We start from the raw sequence: 22,531 nt of genomic DNA, 5'->3' as shown, positions 1-22,531 counted from the left end.
TGAAGCAGTACTTTCTTGGCAACTATAACTAGGAAATATAAGGCACACACACCCTGTAGGAATACAACTCTCTTTCTCCGTCTGAGATCACCACAACTGTTTAGTTGACTATACAGTCTATACATGACACTTTTTTTTATTAGTATTTCTCCCTTACACTGCCTCGGAAGCGCAGTTGTTAGTGGCTATTGCTAGGTAGCAGAGTGCTTGTTGAATGTTCCTGGTCTGTGAAGGATAGAACAGAGGATAGCAAGAATGTAGTGCTTGTTCGTTCGTTTGTTTACAGATTCCCTGCACCTACAGTATAAAGCAGGCCGGGCCATACATTAGCCCGGTCAGTGGGGTATGGGCTGGTTAAAAAACAGTAAATGGGGAAGACAGGACCCGGGGATTGCCCAGCACACACGCCCTGTCTCCTGACTGGCTTTGTGGTGTGTGTGAGTGCTTGTTAGTATTGTGGTACATATTCCGGATATTCACAGAGAATTGTGAGTAACAGTTTTTCGTTGATTAACCATGTGATTTGTTCAGTGTTGAGAGTTGTGGGTTTCTATACTTAGTAGCTAGCGGTGTGACACTGACAATAAGAACAGTTAGCAAAATGACGAACTTTGCACCGCAGCTGACTGCAAATCAAATTCAACTTTCAATGCAGACCTGCACCCATTCATGAAATAAGTGAAAGGATGGGCCAGGTTTCCATCAAAGATGGACGAGAAACGTCGTAGTCTGTGGGAGACGCCATGTAAAAGAGGTGTTGAATGAAGAGCAACAAGGAAAACATGTCGTACATTGCTCCGGCAGCAAATTTTAAAATATGGCAAAGTTTGTGCATGAAAGCACTTCCTCATATATTTACCATGTTATAGTCTTACACCAATTATATGGGATGTTTATTGAATAGTAAATTGTATGTTGAAGTTAATTCCATGGAGATGATGATTCCTGTTTTACGTTTTTTTTTCTTCTAATGCCACTTACACACCAATAGCATGACTGTCAAAGGCATTCGAAAAATTTTGTGATTTGAGAAAACTACATGAAAGGGCGTAGAAAAATTTATCTTTGAAATCTGCAAAACGTATTTCTGGGAGAAGTTCACAGACTCCCACCAGATGGCAAGACCACTCAGTGCATTGGCCCATTATAACTCACAGTGCAAGTAATTAAGTACAACACAAAACTGAATTACTGTACGTGCTTCAAGAGCATTTTCACCACAGCCAAAGCCTTAGAGGAGGCAGCCACAGACGTGCTGTAAGTACCCTGTACACTGCTAAATATTTTCCATACTCACTTCTAATTCCTCATTCTCTGGTTCCTTTTCATTTACTTCATGCTTTATGTCCAATACTGGTGTGAATAGGGTCTTAAATAGGAGCTATGCATGTTTGGTAGGAAGTTATTTAAGTGGCTTTCAAAGTTAGGCTGGGTTAGGGTCCATAAGTACCAGTCCAGGAGGCAGGAACCCAATATCCGGATGGGCCCAATTTCTGGACATGCCTTTGTCTGTATTACATCGGATATTGGGAAGATTACTGTATTTTGTCAGGTAGTCGTTCTCCTAAATCCTTCCTCGTTGATGGTGAATATCCTGGTCATGCAGTGTTCTTAAGTTCTCTGAAATACTTTCCATCAGCAATTAGAAAGGATAAGTTTCTTGATTGTAAAAAACCTGGCAAGTGCTTTATCAAGGGCCTCTTTCTGTGGCACTGTTGTAATTATGGCAAAATCATTTACTTTTCATTGCAACTTCTTCTGAACACCAGCCACAGGACTACTCAGTGAAGATGTCAACACTGAATCTTTTTGTTGCTTCCTCCCAACTGCAGACCTAATATTTGACCTGCTCTTGCTGAAGATGTTGATGGCTGGCTGTCATCTATGTTTGATAGGACTGATGGCCTCAATGGGTCATCATCAGACTCCTCCCTGACACATCAGGTTTAATGGCAATGGATCACTGCTCCTTTTAAGTCTTTTTGTACGTCTGTTTAAGTGAGTTATGATTCTCTCAACTTTGGCACTGTTTTCAGTACTGCACGGTTTACAAATCACTATGTTACTGCCTTCCACTTTCGTTACTTCACTCCATTAATTTGCATTTTTCAACCACAACTAGCTGCAGGGGGCATATTTCAGATCACTGAAAAAACGAGAAATTTTGCACTCATTTTTCCCATTCTTATAAATACCTTAATTGCAACATTATTTCCATAAGTGAAGGTAAACATGGATAACTGTGCTTAAGATTGGGGAAAAAAAATCCTAATAATGTAGTTTGAATTAAAGATAAATTTCCTTTGGCAATTATCCGGTGAATGTAAACTTTATGTCCAGCATTAGCTAATTTTGTAATCATTTAGGATTACCAGTTAATTTGTTTTTGATAAATATGGTTTTTGCTTAGTAAGGATTTGGGTAAAAATGTTATATAATCAGTACTTATGTTAGGCATGTGCCAGGTTAGGTTCTAAGATTAATACCAAATCTCAAATATCTAAAGATTTTTATTTTAAACATTGCTACTTTTTGAATATAGGTCTCTTTGACAGATTGTTACCCCAAGGCTGTCATTACTGTTTAGATGGTGCACATTCACTTTGGAAGTAATTTTTCACTTGTAAGAAGAATGCGAAATATAAGTGTAAAATTACCAAAGATAAGTTGTAGCAGCAAATGAAATGAGTCCTTCCCCTACTACTGTGTTGTAGCAGCAAAGGAAATTAATCCATCTCCTACTATTGTGTAGTGTGCACTGATCTCTGTCAACTCATAAGGTGTGCTCTCATATTGAAACCTGTTACAGTGTAGCAGGCAGCCCAGGGGTAACAAACTAACAAGTCAAAACATGATCATCCCCCTCGTTGAACTCATTGTGTAAAGTTCTCATTGTGTAAAATCATAATTTAATTGGGCTGTTCATAATTAGGTATAAACATTATTATTTTGTTTTACGGTGCTTTTTGAAGAAACCCACCTTTGCCCTTTTTCGGGTTATTTTGAGAAAAAAGGTCGGTTGGGCTTTTTCAAATAAAGTGGGTTTTTTGCCAACCCTGCTTTACTCCCAGCCCCTGTCACAACTCATTCGTTCCCTTCCCTCTACCCTTCTCCTCCCTCCCCCCCCCTCCCTCTCTCCCTTCCTCCTCTCTCTCTCTCTCTCTGGTTAGCTTAATGAAGGGTGTGTTAGACTCCCATTGTGGTGGTGTTGTTGTGGTGGTGATGATGGTGGTGTGGTGGTGGTGGTGATAGTATGATAGTGAGGATAAGTGGTGTTGTGTTGGTAGTGGTGGTGGTGTATGATAGTGAGGGTGTTTTTGTTTTGTGGTGGTGGTGGTGGTCGCAATGTGGTGGTGACGAGTGTGGTAGCTGGTAATTTTGGTGACTTGTGATGGTTGTTGTTGTTCTTGTTGTTGTTGGGGCGATGGTGGTGGTGGTGGTTACAGTGTTGATGCAAGAACTGTGAATCACTTCAGTCCGATGACGTATTTTTCAACTTGATAAAGCTACCATCATACGACTATTTTCAGCTTAGGCAGTGTCCCCAGCAATGAAAGGATCAAGCAAGGCTGTGGTAAATTGATCCAGTTTTTAAAAATCACCACGCTAAATGAAACCATTTGGCGATACAACGCGTAATAATGAATATGTCGCCGGAATGCAAGGTTGAAATGTATCATGATGATGATGGTGATGATGATGATGGTGATGATGATGATGATGATAATAATAATAATAATAATAATAATAATAATAATAATTAATAATAATAATTAATAATAATAATAATAATAATAATAATTAATAATAATAATAATAATAATAATAATAATATTATTATTATTATTATTATTTGCAAAGCAACATTTTCGTGCAATTCCGCAGACACTTCAGAAATTTGCTTCTTATTAGTCCATACAAATATAATATGCTTATATTCGTCACTCATATGAATCGAACTAAAGGGCCCCTTCGAATCAATCTCGCCCTGTACCATAATTGTATCCGAAGCCGGGTAGAATACGTACTTGCAGTGAGATTACTGTTTTGGTGTCTGGTGACTTTTTTTCAAGCAAGTCTTTTCACAGTTTCGAAGATGTACAATACTTTTAAAGGCAATAATCGTAAATCGGAGGAAGGTGTCACGAGGTAGCAGGCCTTAGTATGTGCATGGCAATATTCGGGGCAATCCGGCCAGAAATAAAGGAGTGAAGCCGCGGCAACGAGCGTTGGTAAAGAAAGCGAGAACACCAATTAACACCAGCTCCGAAGACAGAGAGAGAGAGAGAGAGAGAGAGAGAGAGAGAATTTCCCGTTTAGAAAATGCAACAAATAGTCATAACAACTAGTTACTTATTAACTTATTGTGTAGCCACAATAAGGAAGCTTCGCCGTAACTATTGATGGTATTGACTGTCTCTGTAGTTATGCAAATGCTGCTTTTGTGTTCACTGCCAAGAAACTTCATTCATATTTGGAACATGTACTTAGATTAACCTGAGGTAGCTTCCTGTGTAATATCAACAAGATTTGGAGACAAAGGCGTGAAAGAAAGAAATGAAGCATGGGTACATTTTACATTTGTCTCAATAACTGGCCAACTGTATGCTTAACTGTAACCATAATCCTTTCAGAAAATGAGAAGGGCCACACCTATATTTCTGTAAAGCTGCAACTGTGTAGCTTTTGTGGTTTTCTCTAAAATGCGTTACAATGAAAACACTGAGGAGATCTGAATTCGGTACTTGCCACTAGGCTAAATGGCAAAATATTCAGCCAAAATTCTCAGCTAACTTTTTTATCATAGGATTTTCAACTAAATAGCTTATCTCAATTAGTTTATGAGATATTTCAATTTCAAATATGCAGTTTTTAGAATAAAAATGGGTATATCACCTGCAAAAATAGGCCAAGGTTATTCATATTTGGCACAAGGACTTGGGTTACCCTACGGTACCTACATTATGAGTATAATATCGACTGAAAAAATAAGAGCAAATAATAATAATAATAATAATAATAATAATAATGAAAACAAGAAGATTTGCCATTTATATGGCTATCCATATCTCATTCTAATAGTTCAGTTACTCTTCTAGGAGCTGCCTAGCATGGGCCAACCGGCTTACTGCAGGTATCTTCTCCTTATGTTCTTATGTAAAACAATAATCTTCGTCATACATTTGGCGAGGCTTAATAAAACCAATAAAAAAATGATTTATTTTCGCATTTTCCCTCCACTACCGACTTTCCCATTTTAACAGTTACAAAAAAAAAAAAAGAAGAAAAAAAAAAAAGCTCCCAATAAAAACTGAAACTATATTAAAAGAAGAACGAAAGAAAACGGTACTCAGTAAAAATTCTTCACCCCACCCTTGCAAAACACAGGAGGTACTAAAATAAATCGAATATCTGCCTGTTCTGCCCACTTGTTCTCTGTTATGCGAGAACAAATGGAGGCGGGGAGAGTGTGTGGTGGTTTGGGAGTGTTATGTGCTTGGATTTGTCAGATTATGGGATGTAAAAATGGATTAGTTATAAAGAAAACAGGCGCTATAAGAGAGGACTGTGGTGGTGGTGGTGGTGGTAGATGTCATGGTAGTGGTGGTAGCAATGGTGATGGTGGTAGCCGGGGTAATGTTAGTGGTGGTGGTGGCGGTAGTTGTGATGACGGTAGTAGTGAAAGATTTGGTTATGACGATGACGGTGGTAGTGATGGTGACGGTGGTAGCTGCGGTGATGTTAGTGGTGACGTATGTGGTAGTGACTGTGATAGTTGTCGGAGCAGTGGTGGTAGCAGTGGTGATGGTGGTAACTGTGATGATACTAGTAGTCGTACTGATGGCGGGAGTTGTGCTAATGATGGTGGTAGTGGAAATGATGATGGTGGTAGATGTGGTGGTTAGCAATTGTGGTAGTGATGACAGTTGTGGTGATCATGGAAGCTGTGATGATTTTGATGGTGGTGGCAGCTGTAGAGATGGTAAATGATGCGGATGCTGGTGGTGGTGTTACTTTAGATAGTAGTTGTGAAGGTAGCTGTGGTGGTGAAGTGGTAGTGGTGGTAGCTGTGACGATGATGGTAATGGTGGTAGTTATGATGACAATGGTGGAAATATTGGAGGCTGTGGTCGTGATGCTGATAGCTGTGGTTATGCTGGTGACGGCAGTAGGAGGGAAATGTACGGTGGGAGGAGGGGACAGGAGGAAAGAATGGAGAGAGAGAGAGAGAGAGAGAGAGAGAGAGAGAGAGAGAGAGAGAGAGAGAGAGAGAGAGAGAGAGAGAAAGCAGAAGAGAGGAGATGAGAGGAGAGGAAGGTAAGAAGCTAAGCACGAGAGCGAGCAAGGAGCAAAAGGTAAAATCAAGTCATAAATAGACTGTCAACACTGCCAAGGCAATGCAGAATGGTCCCCACACAGGCACAGTACACAGACACAGACATCCTTCTGTGTGGATAGCCATATGGATTAATGAACATACACGAAAACACGATCCCTAAATCCGTGTGTGTAGATGCTTTGATCTTCCACCCCATTAAACTCTCTAACAGGCCTAAAAAAAAAAAAAAAAAAAAAAAAAAATGCGTCTGGTGGTATCTGGCCAAGAAACAACTGTGCCTCCTTCAAGTGATTCGGTGAAGAAATGAAGAAGTGGTACCCAACTCAAAAGTGTTTAAAAGAAGCTAAATATAACAGGTCTTTACCGACAGAAGGACAGATCATTCTCTCTCACACACACACACACACACACACACACACACACACACACACACACACACACACACGGGTGCATCGATAAGCTACTGTAGCATCTGGGCTAAGAACGAGTAACAAACTTTTTTTTTTTTTTTATCGAATATTAATGGATGTAATTCATCTAACTAAAATGCTAAATAAATCGACAATGTTCATGAAAACTTATTCGAAATACTGAATGATTCTCGAAGGCAGATGATATCTATTATCAATTATCTTTTTTTCCCATCAGGAAGTGTAGGGGTCCGGGGCTAGGCTAATCAGTTCCATCATTTAAGGCAAAAATGACCAGTCTCGGTGGTTCCTGAGTGGCGTTATGTGAACAATAAACCCCAGCCCCCCTTAGACGGTAACCCTTACGGGCCCTCTCTTGTTGCAGCGCCATAGACCAACAAGCGTTCATTTGGTTATATGGTTACCACCCAACAGAGTAAATGATTTCCTGGATAACAGGAAACCAATCAGCTTCTCACTCAGTGTAGAGTCATCTGAAGGTTCCAGTAGAACGCTGGAGTAAGCTTCCAGAAAAAGTAGTTAGTACTACAACTAGATACATATAACATTCTGTTATATAACAATTTCGACACCATATAACTCTGTGTTATTGCTTTTCCAAGTCGACGCGTATCCAGACAACAAAGGATGATTGACTCAGCAGTTAGCATTGTATTCTGCCACAAAGTACTTTAAAGTTATTATAGATTAGAAACTCATAGGATCACATTTGTTCCAATCCAGTCTTTCACACATACATTACCATCCCAAGCATGGTGTCGTTCATCTTCTTCCTCTTGGCTACCATGCCGGAGGGGGTAGTGGGGAGGAAGATATGATGGAAAGGCTCTCCTTTCTTTTCTCCTTTACTCATGCATATAGATTTAAATCACAGCGAAACTATTTTACCTCGGCAGATAACTGCGTTATTGGCCGAGATGCCTTGTAACATCTGTATTTCAAACTCTCTCTCTCTCTCTCTCTCTCTCTCTCTCTCTCTCTCTCTCTCAATGGGGAATCTTCCGGCCGGGTATTAGCTTCAAGTGGAGTGCCCCAAGGTTCAGCTCTAGGTCTGTCATAATTTATTTGCACCAGTGATACAGAGGACATCATAGGCTGAAATGCAAAATTTGTGAACGGCACAAAGCTAGGAGGTAATGCTCTGCCACTCGAGAAAAAAGAATTATATATGGCCTTAGTTATAGCAAGGTAAGGGAATGGTCTGAGAGGTGGCAAATACCGTTCTTTTGGACAAGTGCAAGGTGATTTTTACTGATCTTCCAAATCCATGGACCATCTACTAGTTGGTGTGTACAATCAGCAGTACTGACTTCAAGAAAGACCTAGGTGCACTACTCAGCAGCGACCTCATGTCCTATACACAATGCACTAAAGCAATGAAAAAAGAACAGAGGTTTCTAGGATATAATTATTAATCATGGAGACAGTCCTCTCGCTGTGCAGTAATTATCTTGTACAGCCCCACATGGTGTAAGTTGTGCAGCCCTGTTTGCTGACCATGAAGAAGGATATCGCGAGGCTTTAGACAGTTCAAGCACGGGCTACTGAAATGGTACTAGCCACCGGTCACATGAGATATCCCCCCCCAAAAAAAAAAAAAAAAAAAAGTTACAAGCACTGGGCATGACCAGGTGTTTGTGCAGGCAGGTAAATGCTGTTAACAAAATACTCCATAGCTTTGAAAACATTGACTACCAGCACACATTTAGGTAAAATACCAACCCAGCAAGGAACAATGGTTGAAGGCTTGACCTAAATCATTTCCACCATGATGCATTAGGAAGTTGTTCCCGTGCAAGATCTGAAACACCTGGAATCGGCTATCAGCAGCTAGAGGTAGTTGACCGTTGCTTGATAGAACAATTGAAGACAGTGTTTTGTTAGGACCAGTTTACTGGTAGACTGAATGTTTCCTCCTTTCCTGTAAATTTTCTTGGCCTGCACTTTTCCCCCGGTTAGGTGTAACTACTTTCTTTCCATGCCGGGACTGCTGGTGGGACAGCCTTCATGTTTGCTATACAGTTCACGCATTATTTGGAGCAGCAATGTGTACTCGGTAACGTCATCCATGTTACCTCCTATGTGGGTCGTCAGACCTTTTTAAGTACTGCTTGTCATTCTCTCTCTCTCTCTCTCTCTCTCTCTGCCCTATACCTCTTCCCTCATCCATTTTCCCTTGTCCATATTAACCTCCCTACCCAAACCCTATCTCTTTCTACCCCCTTCTCCCTCCCTGCCCCATAACCCCCGCCCATTTTCCCCCTACCCATATTCACCCCCCCCCCCACACACACCATCTTCTTCACCCCGCCTAAACATCCAATGAGAAGGGAGTCACGTGCGGGAGTGAACCAATCAGGGGTGGTGGTGGCAGTGGACGATACATCAGAGCTATCGCACCGCTCGCCCACCGAGTTACGACACACTGCCACGCCTTGTCCACCCAGATATGCATATTGGACCACATATTTCACAAACCTCCTTCCCTTCCGCTCGCTACCACACCACCACTACCCCGCCTACTTCTCCTCTTTTCCTTCTTCCTTTCGAGTAGACTTTCCCCCCTCCCTCCTTTTCCTTTCTGCCCATCCCTCCCTCTCACCACGCGTTCCCTTTTCTTTCTTTCTTTCAAGCAGGCTTTTCACTCTTTCCCCTTCTCGTCCTCCTTCTATCCCTCCCTCTCTCACTCCACAGACCATCCCTTCCATTCTTTCATCATCCCTCCTTAATCTTTTTTTCTTCATTAAGTAATCTTCCTTCCCTTCTTCCTCCTTTTCTTCCTTCACTCCCTTGCTATCTTCCTTTCGCTACACTATTAAAAGTCTCCCTTTTGTCCTAGAACTCTTGTTCCCTTCCTTCCTTCCTTTCTCTAACATCGTCCCTTACTTCCTTCTTCATCCCTAGCTCATCCCCCTCCTCCCTCGTCCTACTACCCTCCTTTTTACACTCTCTTTTACTCTCTCTGTTGCACTATCTCTCTCTTCACTTCCCAGCCTCACACCCTCTCTTTTGCAACTTCCCTCTCACATATCCTCCTTCCTTCAAGCATCCTTCCTCCCTCCCTCCTTCCCTCCATCACCCTTCTTTGCACCTTTTCTTCCTCCTTCACATCCTCCTTCCTTCCCTTCATCTTCCTGCTCGTCTCAAGAATGCCCAAATTTCATATAACAGATTCACGTCCTTTACATCATCTCCTCTCCTGCTTTCCTGCCTTAACTCTGTGCCTCTTTGCCTACCCAGCCTGCCATACCCTTGAAAGTTTCTGCCTTGCTCCCTTCCCCATCCTCCTGCCTCATTGATAGTACCCTGTTCACTCCCCCCCCTTTCTTTCATCATCCCCCACCTCCACAGCCACCACCTGTCTTCCCTCTTCCCCACCCTACCTACCTTACCCTTTGCCTGCCTACTTCCCCCTAAAGTCCTTCCTTTTCACCTATATATTCCATTTTTACCTCTCCTCCTTTCATTCATTTCTTGCTCCTCTCCCTTTTTCCATTCCCCTTCCACTTCCCCCATCCTTCAATTCTTCCTCCTCCATCCAACGATTCACTTTTCCTCCATCTCCCTTCATACCATTTACCTTCCCTTCCACATTTCCTTCCCCACCACTTCTTATCCTTCTTTATTTTCCATTTCTTTCGCATACCAAATTCTCCACTTCATCCCTTTCTCATTCCCTTTCCTTTCTCTCATTCTCCCCTTCACCCTCTTCCCTCCCCTCCATCTCCGCCGCACCGAGCCCTCCTCCCTCTTCCCCTCATTCTTTTCTCCTCCTTTCATTCCTCTACCTCTCACCCTCATTTCCCTCTCTACTCTCTCCTTCCCTTTCCAATCTCATTCAATCCCCTTCTTCCCCTCCCCCCTCCCTTCCTCCCCCCTTCTCCCCTTCCCTCCCCCCTCTCCCCATCGTCCAAGAATGCCAAATTTTCTAGTACCAGATTCCCTTGCAGTCTCCCCTCTTCCCCCCTGCCCCCGCCCCCGACCCCCCCTGCTTCTTCTGGTCGTGGTCAGATAAGGATAAGTGGTTTCCAGGAGGTGTGTGCGTGTGTGTGTGAGCGTGTGTGTGAGAGGGAGTGTGTGTGTGTGTGTGTGTGTGTGTGTGTGTGTGGAGAGAGAGAGAGAGAGAGAGAGAGAGAGAGAGAGAGAGAGAGAGAGAGAGAGAGAGACCGTCCATATACTACCTCTCTGTATGCCCATCTCTGTATTTATCTATCCATCCGTGTATCTATATCTATCTATCTATCGATCTATCAAAATTACACCACGATGGGAGTGATCTCGAATTAAGGACATACAAACAGTTCTGTCCCTACTCATTAACAACACACCACCTCCACCATCACCACCACACGAAAGCTACCATTTATTACCATTACCCACCTATAACTACCATATCAACTACCACTACCATGACGTCTGTTCCACACCATCTCCATTACACCACCAATATCACCATCTCTGCTTTCACCACTTTCATCACTACCATCGTCACTGCAACTACCACCACCACTACCATTACCGCCATCACCACCATTATCACCACTACCACCACCATTATCACCACTACCACCACCACCACCAGCACTGCCACCACAACCATCATCATTACCAGTATCATCATCACTACCACCATCGCATGCATCATCTTGTATAGCCAAAAGCAAGAAAATGAGAGAGAGAGAGAGAGAGAGAGAGAGAGAGAGAGAGAGAGATGCACCATTAAGAGAGCTCATCCCCCCACACTGATCTTAACCCAACTAACTGCTTACACCCCCCCCCGATAAATGGCGGGGGGGGGGTAAAGGACGGAGGAAAATGAAAAGAAGAAGGAGAGAGAGAGGAGGAGGAGCAGGAGGAGGAGGAGGAGGAGGAGGAGGAAACAAAGAAGGGAAGATAAGAGAATAACGAAAGAAAACATGAGAGAGGAAACACGAGGATGAGGTGGGCGAGGAAAAGAAGGAAACGAGACAAAAGTGCAAAGAGGAAAGGAAGGAAAAGGGGCTGGATGAAAAGGAAAGGGTGATGGGGGAAGGAGAAAAGAGGGAAGAGAGAGAGAGAGAAAAAAAAAAATGGAGGAAGTCCGAAGAGAGGGAGAAGAAAGAAGAAAAATGATGGGAGGCAAGAGAAAGATAAGTAAGGGATGAAAAGAGAGAAAGAGGAGGAAAATAAGAGAGAAGAGGGTAAGGAAAGAGAAAGTGTAGGAAAAGAGAATCTGAGTGAAGGACTGATGAATGGTAATGGGTATGGACCTTATATAGATAAACTGGGGTGATGGCTGGGAGGGGAGGGGAGGGGAGGAAAGGGAGGGAAGGAGGGAAAGCAGGAGGAGGGAGGGGGGAGGGAGGGAGAGGAGCTTAAGGGGGAGAGGGGGAGAAAAGAGGGGAGGGAACAGGGCGTGAGATGGCAAGGGAGATGAGGGGAGAGGGACGGAAAGAAAGGGAGAGCGAGAGGGAATGCAACAGGAGGAAAGAATGGAAAGAAAAGAGGGTGACGAAGAAAAGAAGGGAGAGAAGAGGGCGAAAGATGGGAGAAACGGGAAGGAGGAGAGGGAGATGAGGAGGGGATGGGACAGGGTGGGGAGATGACAGAGGGGAGAAAAGTGCAGGAGCGAGGGACAGAAGAGGAGGGAGGGGGAAGGTGAGGTAAAAGATGAGGGGAAGAAAACAAAATGGAAAAGGAAAGGAGAAAGAAGATAGTGGTAAAGAGAGAGAGAGAGAGAGAGAGAGAGAGAGAGAGAGAGATCCACAAATACAAAATACTTCTCAAACACATTACTTAAAAGCACTCAGAGAGCGCATACCTCCGCCAGCGCCAATTAAATTTAAGTGTATTGTTGCATCCGGATCTGGGTTTACCTCAAAATTTAACTACGAGAATATTTTTACGTTCTCACATAATCAATTAATACGACCTTAGCCTGCCTTGTTAAACAATGTCAGAGAGTGCATGCTTCGCCGGGGCCAATACGTTTAGTTTATTCCTGCATCGGGACTCGGATCCACCTCAAAATATAAACAAATCTTCCCTGACCCACTGCCCAACGATCCGTCAAATTTAACTGATATCTAATAACAATTTTTTGAAACATCTTGTTGACGGAAGTAACTGAGACATACAACATTAAGCAAGTGCAAAAATAATCATCAGTACATGTAAATAATGCATTTCCTAACCATCATCGTCATAACATTGTACATTTCTCCTTGAATCATATCCCGGGTGTCATTGGAGGCTTCCATGCAACTCTACCTAAGCGATATAAGGTGCTTATTCCATCCTTCTCTTCTGTATCTGATGCCTTTTTATATTCATCATCATCATTATTATCATCCATACCTTTTTTCCCCACCCTAAAATGGGATGGGGTAGACTCTAGACAGCCAGGGAAAAAAACAGAGGTCGAAACTAACCAAAACCTCCTCTACTGAATTGGCCACACACTCATTCACTCACCATTCAAGCCCCCGGAATCTTTTACTCTTTCAATCTCATCTTATTCTCGGTAGCATTCCTCCATTCCACCCTACAGCACTACTGCTACTTTTTAATATTTCTAAATACCACCACCACCACCACCACCACCACTCAATATCATCAGGAACATCACCATCGTTATCCATCTATTCCAACCCATTCCCGTTCCTCATCCTCACCACCACCACCACCACCACCATCATTATCACGACCACCACCACTATCAGTATCATAACCACCACAAGCATCGCCATCACCATCTATTCGTCCATACTTTCCCTCAGGTGTAATCCTCTATTCCATCTCATTCCAGCTCATCACCATCACCACCGCCTCTATCAGCACCACCACGACCATCACCATCACCACCATTATCAGCCTGATCATATTTTCCACCAATTAATGACCCAAGTATCGAAAACCATGGCAGTGAAAAGCATAAAGTACCCTAACATACTCCTCAGCTTTACTCTCTCCATTTTTTCTCGCATTCAGTTTGTCTTTTGAATTTCCAGAACGAAATTATTTGCCTGGTCCTTTTAACCCCTTCAGGACTTAAGATCTCTCGTAGTTGCTTCTCTTGACTCACCAGCAAGCCTTCATTCCATCCTACTTCTGCTATTTTTATATACCACCCATCCCTACTTTCCCTCTTCAATGATCTTAGCGCCAGTTGCATTCCTTCACTGCATCCTACTGTACTACTGACACCTTTATGTTCCTCAGCATTATTTTGTTATTTCCATTCGACCATATCCTTACTCAACTGCAATCCTCTCTTCCATCCAACTCCATCATCATCTTCATCATCATCACTATCACCACCACCACCACCACCATCACCTTAATCATATTTTCCACTAACAAACGGGTAAAGCTGAATCCAAAACCAGGGAAGTGAAAAACAAAAATTTACCTTAAAACATTGCTCAACTTTTCTCTCTTCGGCTCACTTTCATTTTGCCAAAAGAATTTCACAGAAGATATAATTTTCTGAACTCTTGTAACCTCTTCAGTACAATGACGTTATATAACAACTGAGTCCTACCTCCTGCAAACGATTTTATACAAGGTCTCTGGTGCTCTATGGGTAAATGAGGGCTGTAATTAGACTCTCCAACTGGAATATCAATCACCTGAAGGTAGCATCAATTAAACCTACGGCATGGGAGTGGTGATGAAACTCAAGTAGTGATGATGGGTTTCCGGCACTAAAATATGGACAAACCAGAGAGGCACTCAGTGGAGCGCTTAGGGCAACGCAATTTCCAAACCACTCTTCATATCGGGTTAGCTTTTCTCATCACTGATTAGGGTTTCGAAAAAAAGTGTTTTCCAGATGCAGAATCTGTAATATGCTCCGGATCGGTCCCAAAAGTTAATAAATTGTTCCCTGGGACATGGGCTATCTGCCCATCAAATCTGGTCCAAATCTCTTATTATTTTTTTTTTTAATCCTGCTAACAGACAAACTTGCAAACAAACAAACAAACAAACAGGGATGTAAACATACTCTCCTTGTCGGAGAGAATTAGACGATGCAGCTCTGGGGGAAGAAGCAGAGGCGGACCGAGAACTAGGATTGGGTAGTGAGGTGAAGTCGTTGCTGAGTAGGGACGGAAGCATGCTGGAAGTTCCTTTTATGTCGAGGCCACCCCATATAGGATCCGGTGTGTGTGTGTGTGTGTGTGTGTGTGTGTGTGTGTGTGTGTGTGTGTGTAAGAGAGAGAGAGAGATACCGTACTAATGGATTTTCTTTACACTGTCAAATTTATGCTTATGTTTTACTGCCATACATTCAGTTCCATAAGTACTTCTTCACTTACTACGTATACTCCCTCGATCACTGCTTTATATGCTGCTCGACCTCCCTTACTCTACTACTACTACTACTACTACTCTTTCTCTCTCTCTCACTCTCTCTGATGGCTGGTAATGACGATTTTCTCACCCTTACATTAAACTTGTACATTTATGCAAATGCCGCCATTAATACACATTCTTCATCATGACTTGCAGCATTAACACCATTTTCGTCTCCATCATCATCATCATCTTCATCAACCCAACTCCATTTCCCATCGCCATGCACCGGGCGGAGAGCATTTAGGCACAACGGGTAGGATTTAGGCACAAATGAAAAATGACAACGAGAAAATTGGAGAACTATCATCGAGGTGATCAACCAAACTCAGTCACACAGCTACTTAATCATCGATATGCACTTTAGTAATAAATATATAAATAAATAATAGCTGTGAAACATCCAATCCTTTTTTGTCTCACCAGGAGCGTAGGAGTCCAGGGTTAGGCCGCTCACTCTTGACATATGGGATGGATGGCCAGCCTCGCCCGCACCTGAGTGGCACTGTGAGCAATCTATCCCAGCCACCCCTGGGATGTAAATCCTTACTGACCTCACCCAGTGAGGCGCCTTAATCCACTACATCACCAGACATATAGTAAATGGTTTTCTGGGTTGCAGGACACCAAACCGTTTGGCTTGTCACGCAGGTTTGAATCACCTGAGGGCAGCACTAAATCCAAGAGTGGGCGCCTCCTGCTCTTGTAAGGAAATAAATACAGTAATTTTGTAAAAATCAAAAGTATAATATAGATGCAAATTTATAAAAGAAAAATATTCCATCAAAACCAAATAAATAAAAGAATAAACAATGAATGATTGAATGAATTACAAGCAAATTTGGAAAACCGGAACTGTGCAGATTTAAACTGCTACCTAACCGGAGAGATATAGGAGTGACTATCACCACCCACCACCACCAGCCTGGCCACCACCAGCCTGGCACCCACCGCCATAAAGGGGCTCGGTGTGGTCCACAAACAGGAAATGGGAAGTTCATAACAAAGAGAATCCACCTTCATCATGAAAATCATCGCCATCATCTTTTCCACAATAACGAGGTAGGCAATTACACGAGAATCATCATCATCATCATCATCACCATGATCAAGCTACTCTCATTTCCCAATATCATAAATGCAGTGCATAGGATCCAGTAAATGGAATACGGACGTAAATCATTATCAGCAGGATCGTAATTACCATCATCAGGATATGGAAAAATCAAGAAGTTAATTGTAAAATAAATAATAATCATCATCATTATCGTCATCATCACCATCCTTCTCCTCCTCATCATCACCATCATCATCCACCATCCTCCTCATCATCATGATCATTATCATCATCAACATCTTCATCATGATGACTATTATCCCAATTTTATTTTCAACAGTCATAAATATGGTGGATAGGATCCTGGAAATGGCAAAAGGAAGGAGTTAGTAATAATGATAAAGAGACTTACCATCACAGGTTTATTCTTAGTCCCAACCAAACACTAACATTTCTCACTACCTTATCACCACACCCTCCCCAACTCCACTTCCACTGCCACTCTCTCAACGCCCCTTACATCACCACCCACACCACTATCTCCAGCAACATCTTCCTTCGTCACCACGTATACACTAACACCCTCTGCATCATCCCTAACACCCTAATCTTGTTTTATTAGATTAACACTTGCATTACCACACATTAGCACCATAGCTCGCTTGCACAACTACGTCACACCATTCTCTCTCTCTCTCTCTCTCTCTCATAACAACTATAACAACACGCTCCCCCACAGCCTTCCCCCTACTCCCATAACATCTTCTCCCTCTCTCTTTTCCCCCTGAACCCCATCCACTCACAACAACAACAATTCCCCCTACACAAAAACCCCTCTCTCTTACCACACCGTCAGAACCCCCCTTCGATTCCCTCCATTACCCCCCTCTTCCCTACCCCACCCCTTCTCTTCATGGTTCCCTCCCTTTTCACAATAACAACACAATCCATTCTTGTCTCTCACCACACTCAAACCATCAAATATACCCAGATTTATCCCACTCCTTTTCCTTTCCCCTCAAACCTTCTTTTCTCCCCCTTCCCTTCCTCTCCCCACCACAGTATCATCAACAACCCAATCCCCTTCACACTCACAACCTACATTCTTACCACAGCATTAGACATTCTTCCCTTGCGTCGTACCCCTTCTCCATTCCCTTCCTTTTCTACTCCTCGGTCTTCTCCCCAACACAATTGTATCACATTAAGACCCATCCACCTTAACACAACCCTATCATCAGAAGTCCCGTTTCCCCTTGTCCCTTATGCCCCATCCCCTGTTCCCACCCATCACTCTTCCTGTCCACCATAATAACAACATAAGCACCCACCCACCCCACCACAATATCAACGTAACCCTTCCAGTACCCAACACATCCATCTAAACACAAAACCACACTATCAAATGTTCTCTCCTATCCGTCTCCCTCTACCCCCATCCCCCCGCATCCCTTGCCCCACTTCCCCTACATGTTTTCTTATCTCCACCACAATATCAACATAACAGTCCCAGTACCCAACACATCAATGTCCTTCTTTCTCAGCACACCATTAAAACTTCTCTTCTCCACGCTTCCTCTCTTCCCTTTCACCTCTTTTCTACTCTCCATCACCCTCTCTAACGAACACAGAATCACGAAAACACTAACACTCTTTTCACTTCCTACAACCACATCATTAACGTCCTTTCTCCGGCCTCTTCCCTACTCCCCATTCCCCTCCCCACCCCTTCCCCTCCATCCCCCCCTTCTCATCACATCAGTAACACCTCACCACCACCAACACCACAATCCCTAACACAATAACACCGCTCCTTCTTACCACAACATCAATCCCCCTCCTTCCCCCTGTTCCCTTATGCTCCCAACGCTCCCCATCCATTTCCCCTCCATCTCTCCTCCCCAAACTATCATCACAGTCAACAATACAAAAATCCCCACAAACAAAGTAACACCTTTCTTACCACACCATCATCATCACACTCGTCCCTCCCTTATACCCCTCTCCATCCTTTTCCTTTTTCTCTCTCTCTCTCCCCAATACAATAACACCATCATCCCAATCCCCAACACACTAATACCCTTCTTTCTTATCAAATCATCATATTCCCCTTCCTCAGTCCCCTCTTCCCCTCCTTTCCTTGCCCCCACCACAATAACATCAACATCCCAATCCCCAACACATTAACACCCATCCCTCTGACCACACCATCAAATCCCCCCTCCCCACGTCTTCCCTTGACCGCCATCCCCTCCCCATCCCTTCCCTTCTTCCTTTCCTTCTCCCTACCACAATAACAACACCAACACAAAAATCCCCAGCACCCTTCTCTCTTACCACACCATCAAAACCCCCTCCTGCACTCCCTCCCAGTCTCTCCCCTTCCTCCCTCCCCGCCCTCTCCCCACCCCCACCCTCCACCCCTCCCCCCGAGCACTATACCATCCAGCGTGGCGAGGGTGTGTTCAGATAAGCTCAGTGGCTAGCGATAAAGTTTGGATTCCAAGGGCGATTTATCCGCTAATGGGAGAGGCTGCAGCGAGTCTATAAATTCAGGATTAGGTACGACGGCGCTAAGTGGGTTTGGGGTGGGGGAGGGGAGGAGAGGAGGGAAAAGAAGAAAGGGGGAAGAAAAGAAGAAAAGGAGGGAGAGAGAGAAAGGCTAGGTGGTAAAAGAAAGCAATGAAAAGAAAAAAAATAGAATGGGAGAAAGAGAGAGAGTAAGTGAATTCCTGGAGTAAGAGAGGCAGGAAATGGGAAGAAAAATGGGAAAGAGAGAGAGAAGAGAGGGGAGAGAAAGGGTCAGCGACTAGGGAAGAGGAAATGAAGAAAGGGGGAAAGAAGAGGAAATACGGAATGATATGGGGTATGGTAAGTGAGAAAAGACAGTAGAGAGGAAGAAGGGGACAAGACAAGAAAGGAAAGCAATGCGGTAAACACGGAGCATAGATGGGGAAAGAGAGAGGAGTAGAGGGGAAAGGAAAGATGTGGGAAGAAGAATGAACGGAAAGAGAAAGAAATTTGCTTTGTGAGGCAGAAATGGATAAAAAGGTGAGAGAGAGAGAGAGAGAGAGAGAGAGAGAGAGAGAGAGAGAGAGTGTCTCCACACCCTCTCCAACACTCATTTTCCCTCATTCTTAACCTCACCCACACCATCACACCCAAAAAAAATCCCTCACACCCTCCTCCACACATCTCCCCACCCCCACACCTCGCTCACAATCGTTCCCCATACCCACCCCAACTCGCACATTATTCCCCCATCCTTTCTCATCTATACCCTCCTTCATTCACCCACACCCATCCACATATGCCCATCATCCTCAACTGTAACATTTCACCTCCATTCTTACCCTCACCCACACACTCATTCATTCACACACCCGCCTCACCCACCGCACTCCTTAACTTTCACATCCCGCACCCACCTTCATCCACACCACTCAACCCTCCACTTTCTGATCATCACCCACCTACACCCTCATTTCTCTTAGTCTCTCTCTGACTTCCTTCCTTATCTCCACACACACACACACACACACACACACACACACACACACACACACACACACACACACACACACACACACACACATCTATCCCTTTCATCCATCCACACCCTTCACATCACCATCCTCACCCTTCCCCTACTCGCACCCTCTAGATTCCCCGCTCTCACCCCCACATCCCTACCCCCTCCCTAACCCTCCCCTCCACATCCTACTCCTGGCCCATCCTCCCTCACCCTCACCGTCACCTTCACTCACACCCTTCATTCTCCCCCTCACCTTTACTCACACTCCCCATATTCTCCTCTCTCACCTTCCACATTCCCCCCTCCCATCCTGTTCTCCCTCACACCCCCACCCTTTAGGTTCCCCCTCCCCTCACCCTCTCTCTCTCTCTCTCTCTCATTCGATCTCCTCCATCCCCACCTTTCCCTCCATCCACACCCACCACGCTCTCCCCTGCCCTCCTCTACCCCCCGCCTCCCCCTCTCTGGCGCAAGGGTCAGGTGGTGGTGGAATGGGTGGTTAGCGAGGCGGTGGTTATGAGCTGATGGTGGCCTCAGATAAGTGGAGGGGGGCAGTCTGGGGAGGGGGAGGAGGACGGGGAGAGGAAACGAGGGAGAAGTGGGGTAGCTGGGAGAGGGTGGGGAGGAAAGTATAGGGGAAGTAAAGGAGCAGACGAGAGGGGTGGAAGTGAAGGAGAAGAAAAAGAGGGAGAGTGTGGGTGAAGGAAGGGAAGGAAAAGAGAAATGGGAAAGTGGATGAGAGAGCAAGAGGGAAAGGGGAAGAAAGGAGAAGAAAGAACATAAGAAAGGGCAATATGGTTAACAGAAAATAAGGAAATGACAAGGGAAGGAGAGGAGAGTGAATGAGGGTAGCAGTAAAGAAAGGATGGGAAATGGAAAGTAAAGGAAGTGTAAGCGAAGAGGTGGAGGATAACGAAAGGAGAGGAAGGGGGTGGAGTGAGAGAGAAGAGAGTAAGGGAGAGTGAGGGTAACGGAAGGAGAGGGTGAAAAGTAGAGGGTGGAAGAGAGGAAGAGCATGAGAGAGAGGAGGGAAGTGAATGAAGCTACGAGTGAATGAAAGGAAGAAGAACGGGTAGTAAAAGAGAAAGGTGGAGGTGAGAGGGAGGGGGATGGGTGTGAGAGGTGAGAGGAGACGGAGGAAAGGAGTAGGGGTGAGAGGGAAGGAAAGGAAAGAAGACTGGAGGTAATGTGACGGAGGGACAGTTAACAGAGTACCGTATATTTTTAACCTCTTCACTACACCACGTCTCCCCAAGGCTGAATGAAATTGTTAGAAGGAGGCAGGAGTTTAACACAGGAGGCGTTGTCGTGCTGATGGGGTTAAATCACATGCCTTGTACAACAAGTACAACTTCATTTTGTTTACCTTTTTTATTTACTCATTATTCACCCTTTCAGCGCGAGGCCTCACTTCCAAGAGTGTGGATATAGCTGAAATATGCAGGACGTCATCGGCTGTTCCCAACCCCTCTCCACAGGAAACACCTTCCATAAGCAGAATAAAATCGTTTGCTGCTGACAAGAACGAAGAAAAAAAAAAAAAAAAAAAGGACCGTAAAGGGTTTGCTGGTTGTATTGTTTATTAAAAAAAAAAAAAAAAAAAAAAAAAAAAAAAAAAAAAACACTTGACACTGAAACGTGGCGTGTGGCTTCCGTGGATTTGTTTTTATACTCTCCATCAATAGTGTAGCTAATACGATCCTGCCTCTAACTGCAGAATAAAAATCGTCTGAGGGGAGGGGGGGAAGAAGCAAAAACCAGTCTACCATAACGTCATAGTAGGGAAGGACTTAACTAAGTCTATCTAACCTACAGTTGGAAGTCGTTCCTCCATGCCGAGAAGTCATGTGGAGGCAGCAAGAACGCCCTGCCAAAGTCGTCATCGTAGTGAGAGGGCAAATTCAGTCCAGCTTTTCACTAACACTATTCGTCTAGTGGAAACAACAATAAAACAAAAGGTCATCACCGTACTGGAGGGGTAAATACGAGTGTTTAAATCCTTCAGGCCGATGACGTGCTTGACTCAGTACCCCCCTGTGATTTTATTCAGCTTGGGGAGGCTTTGTATTGTGAATGTGTAAATGACGGCTATATCTCACCTCCCCATTTACACGGTGTCTCTTCAAAACTGATAAATTATATATTCTGGATTGGAAGAAGAATATGAAAACATACGTCATGGCAGTGAAGTGGTTGAGAAACCCGTGGTAGTGATGGAAGCGGTAAAGGACAAATTTAACTCTTTCATTTCGAAAACTTACCACTACAGGTCATTTCTAAGCTGATGGTAGTCAACTGGGAGTATAAACTATGATACATGTGGCTAATAAACCAAGTACTGGGTGGCTCACCGTAAAAAATTTTTACCCATTTTATATTTCTGTCATTTCACTGAATATTATTGTTCGCCTCTATTTGTCAAAAGATATTTCATGCTGAATGTCTTGTATGAGGTCAACACGGATCCGAGTCTCAATATTCGGTGTAGGGCAGCGTCATGACTGTTGTGGCTTACATATCGATCACGTCGGTCACTCTCACCCAGCGACAGTTCAGGAGGGGCCTCTCAGGACGACAGGCTCCTGGCAAACTAACAACCACGAGTTTCACAGACAAGAAACAGGCAGTTTTGGAAATCGTATAAAAAGTGGCAGCGGCCATCCCGTTCTGCTGCAACATACAAAACTCGAGACCTTGATGCAACATCTGGAAGAATCTCCATGGAAATCGACAAAGCGTATGTCACAGGAGGTGGACAGTTCAAGGAGTTATATTCCACCAGATTTAAATTAGTTACCCCAGCGCGTAATTAGCTTAAAATGAGTGTCTGT

General features: G+C 44.0%; 1 protein-coding gene across 1 annotated transcript in view; it reads right to left on the bottom strand.

The window, feature by feature from the left end:
• Positions 1-22,531, bottom strand: part of LOC145406813 (homeobox protein dve-1-like) — a 296,902-nt gene that overhangs the window by 53,119 nt on the left and 221,252 nt on the right. The gene's annotated exons all lie outside the window — the stretch shown is intronic.

The sequence above is a fragment of the Coenobita brevimanus genome, chromosome 71, assembly GCF_032717465.1.
Source record: "Coenobita brevimanus isolate Jiangsu-jjx chromosome 71, ASM3271746v2, whole genome shotgun sequence".
NCBI lineage: Eukaryota > Metazoa > Arthropoda > Malacostraca > Decapoda > Coenobitidae > Coenobita > Coenobita brevimanus.
This window is presented reverse-complemented; position numbering and strand designations above follow the sequence as displayed.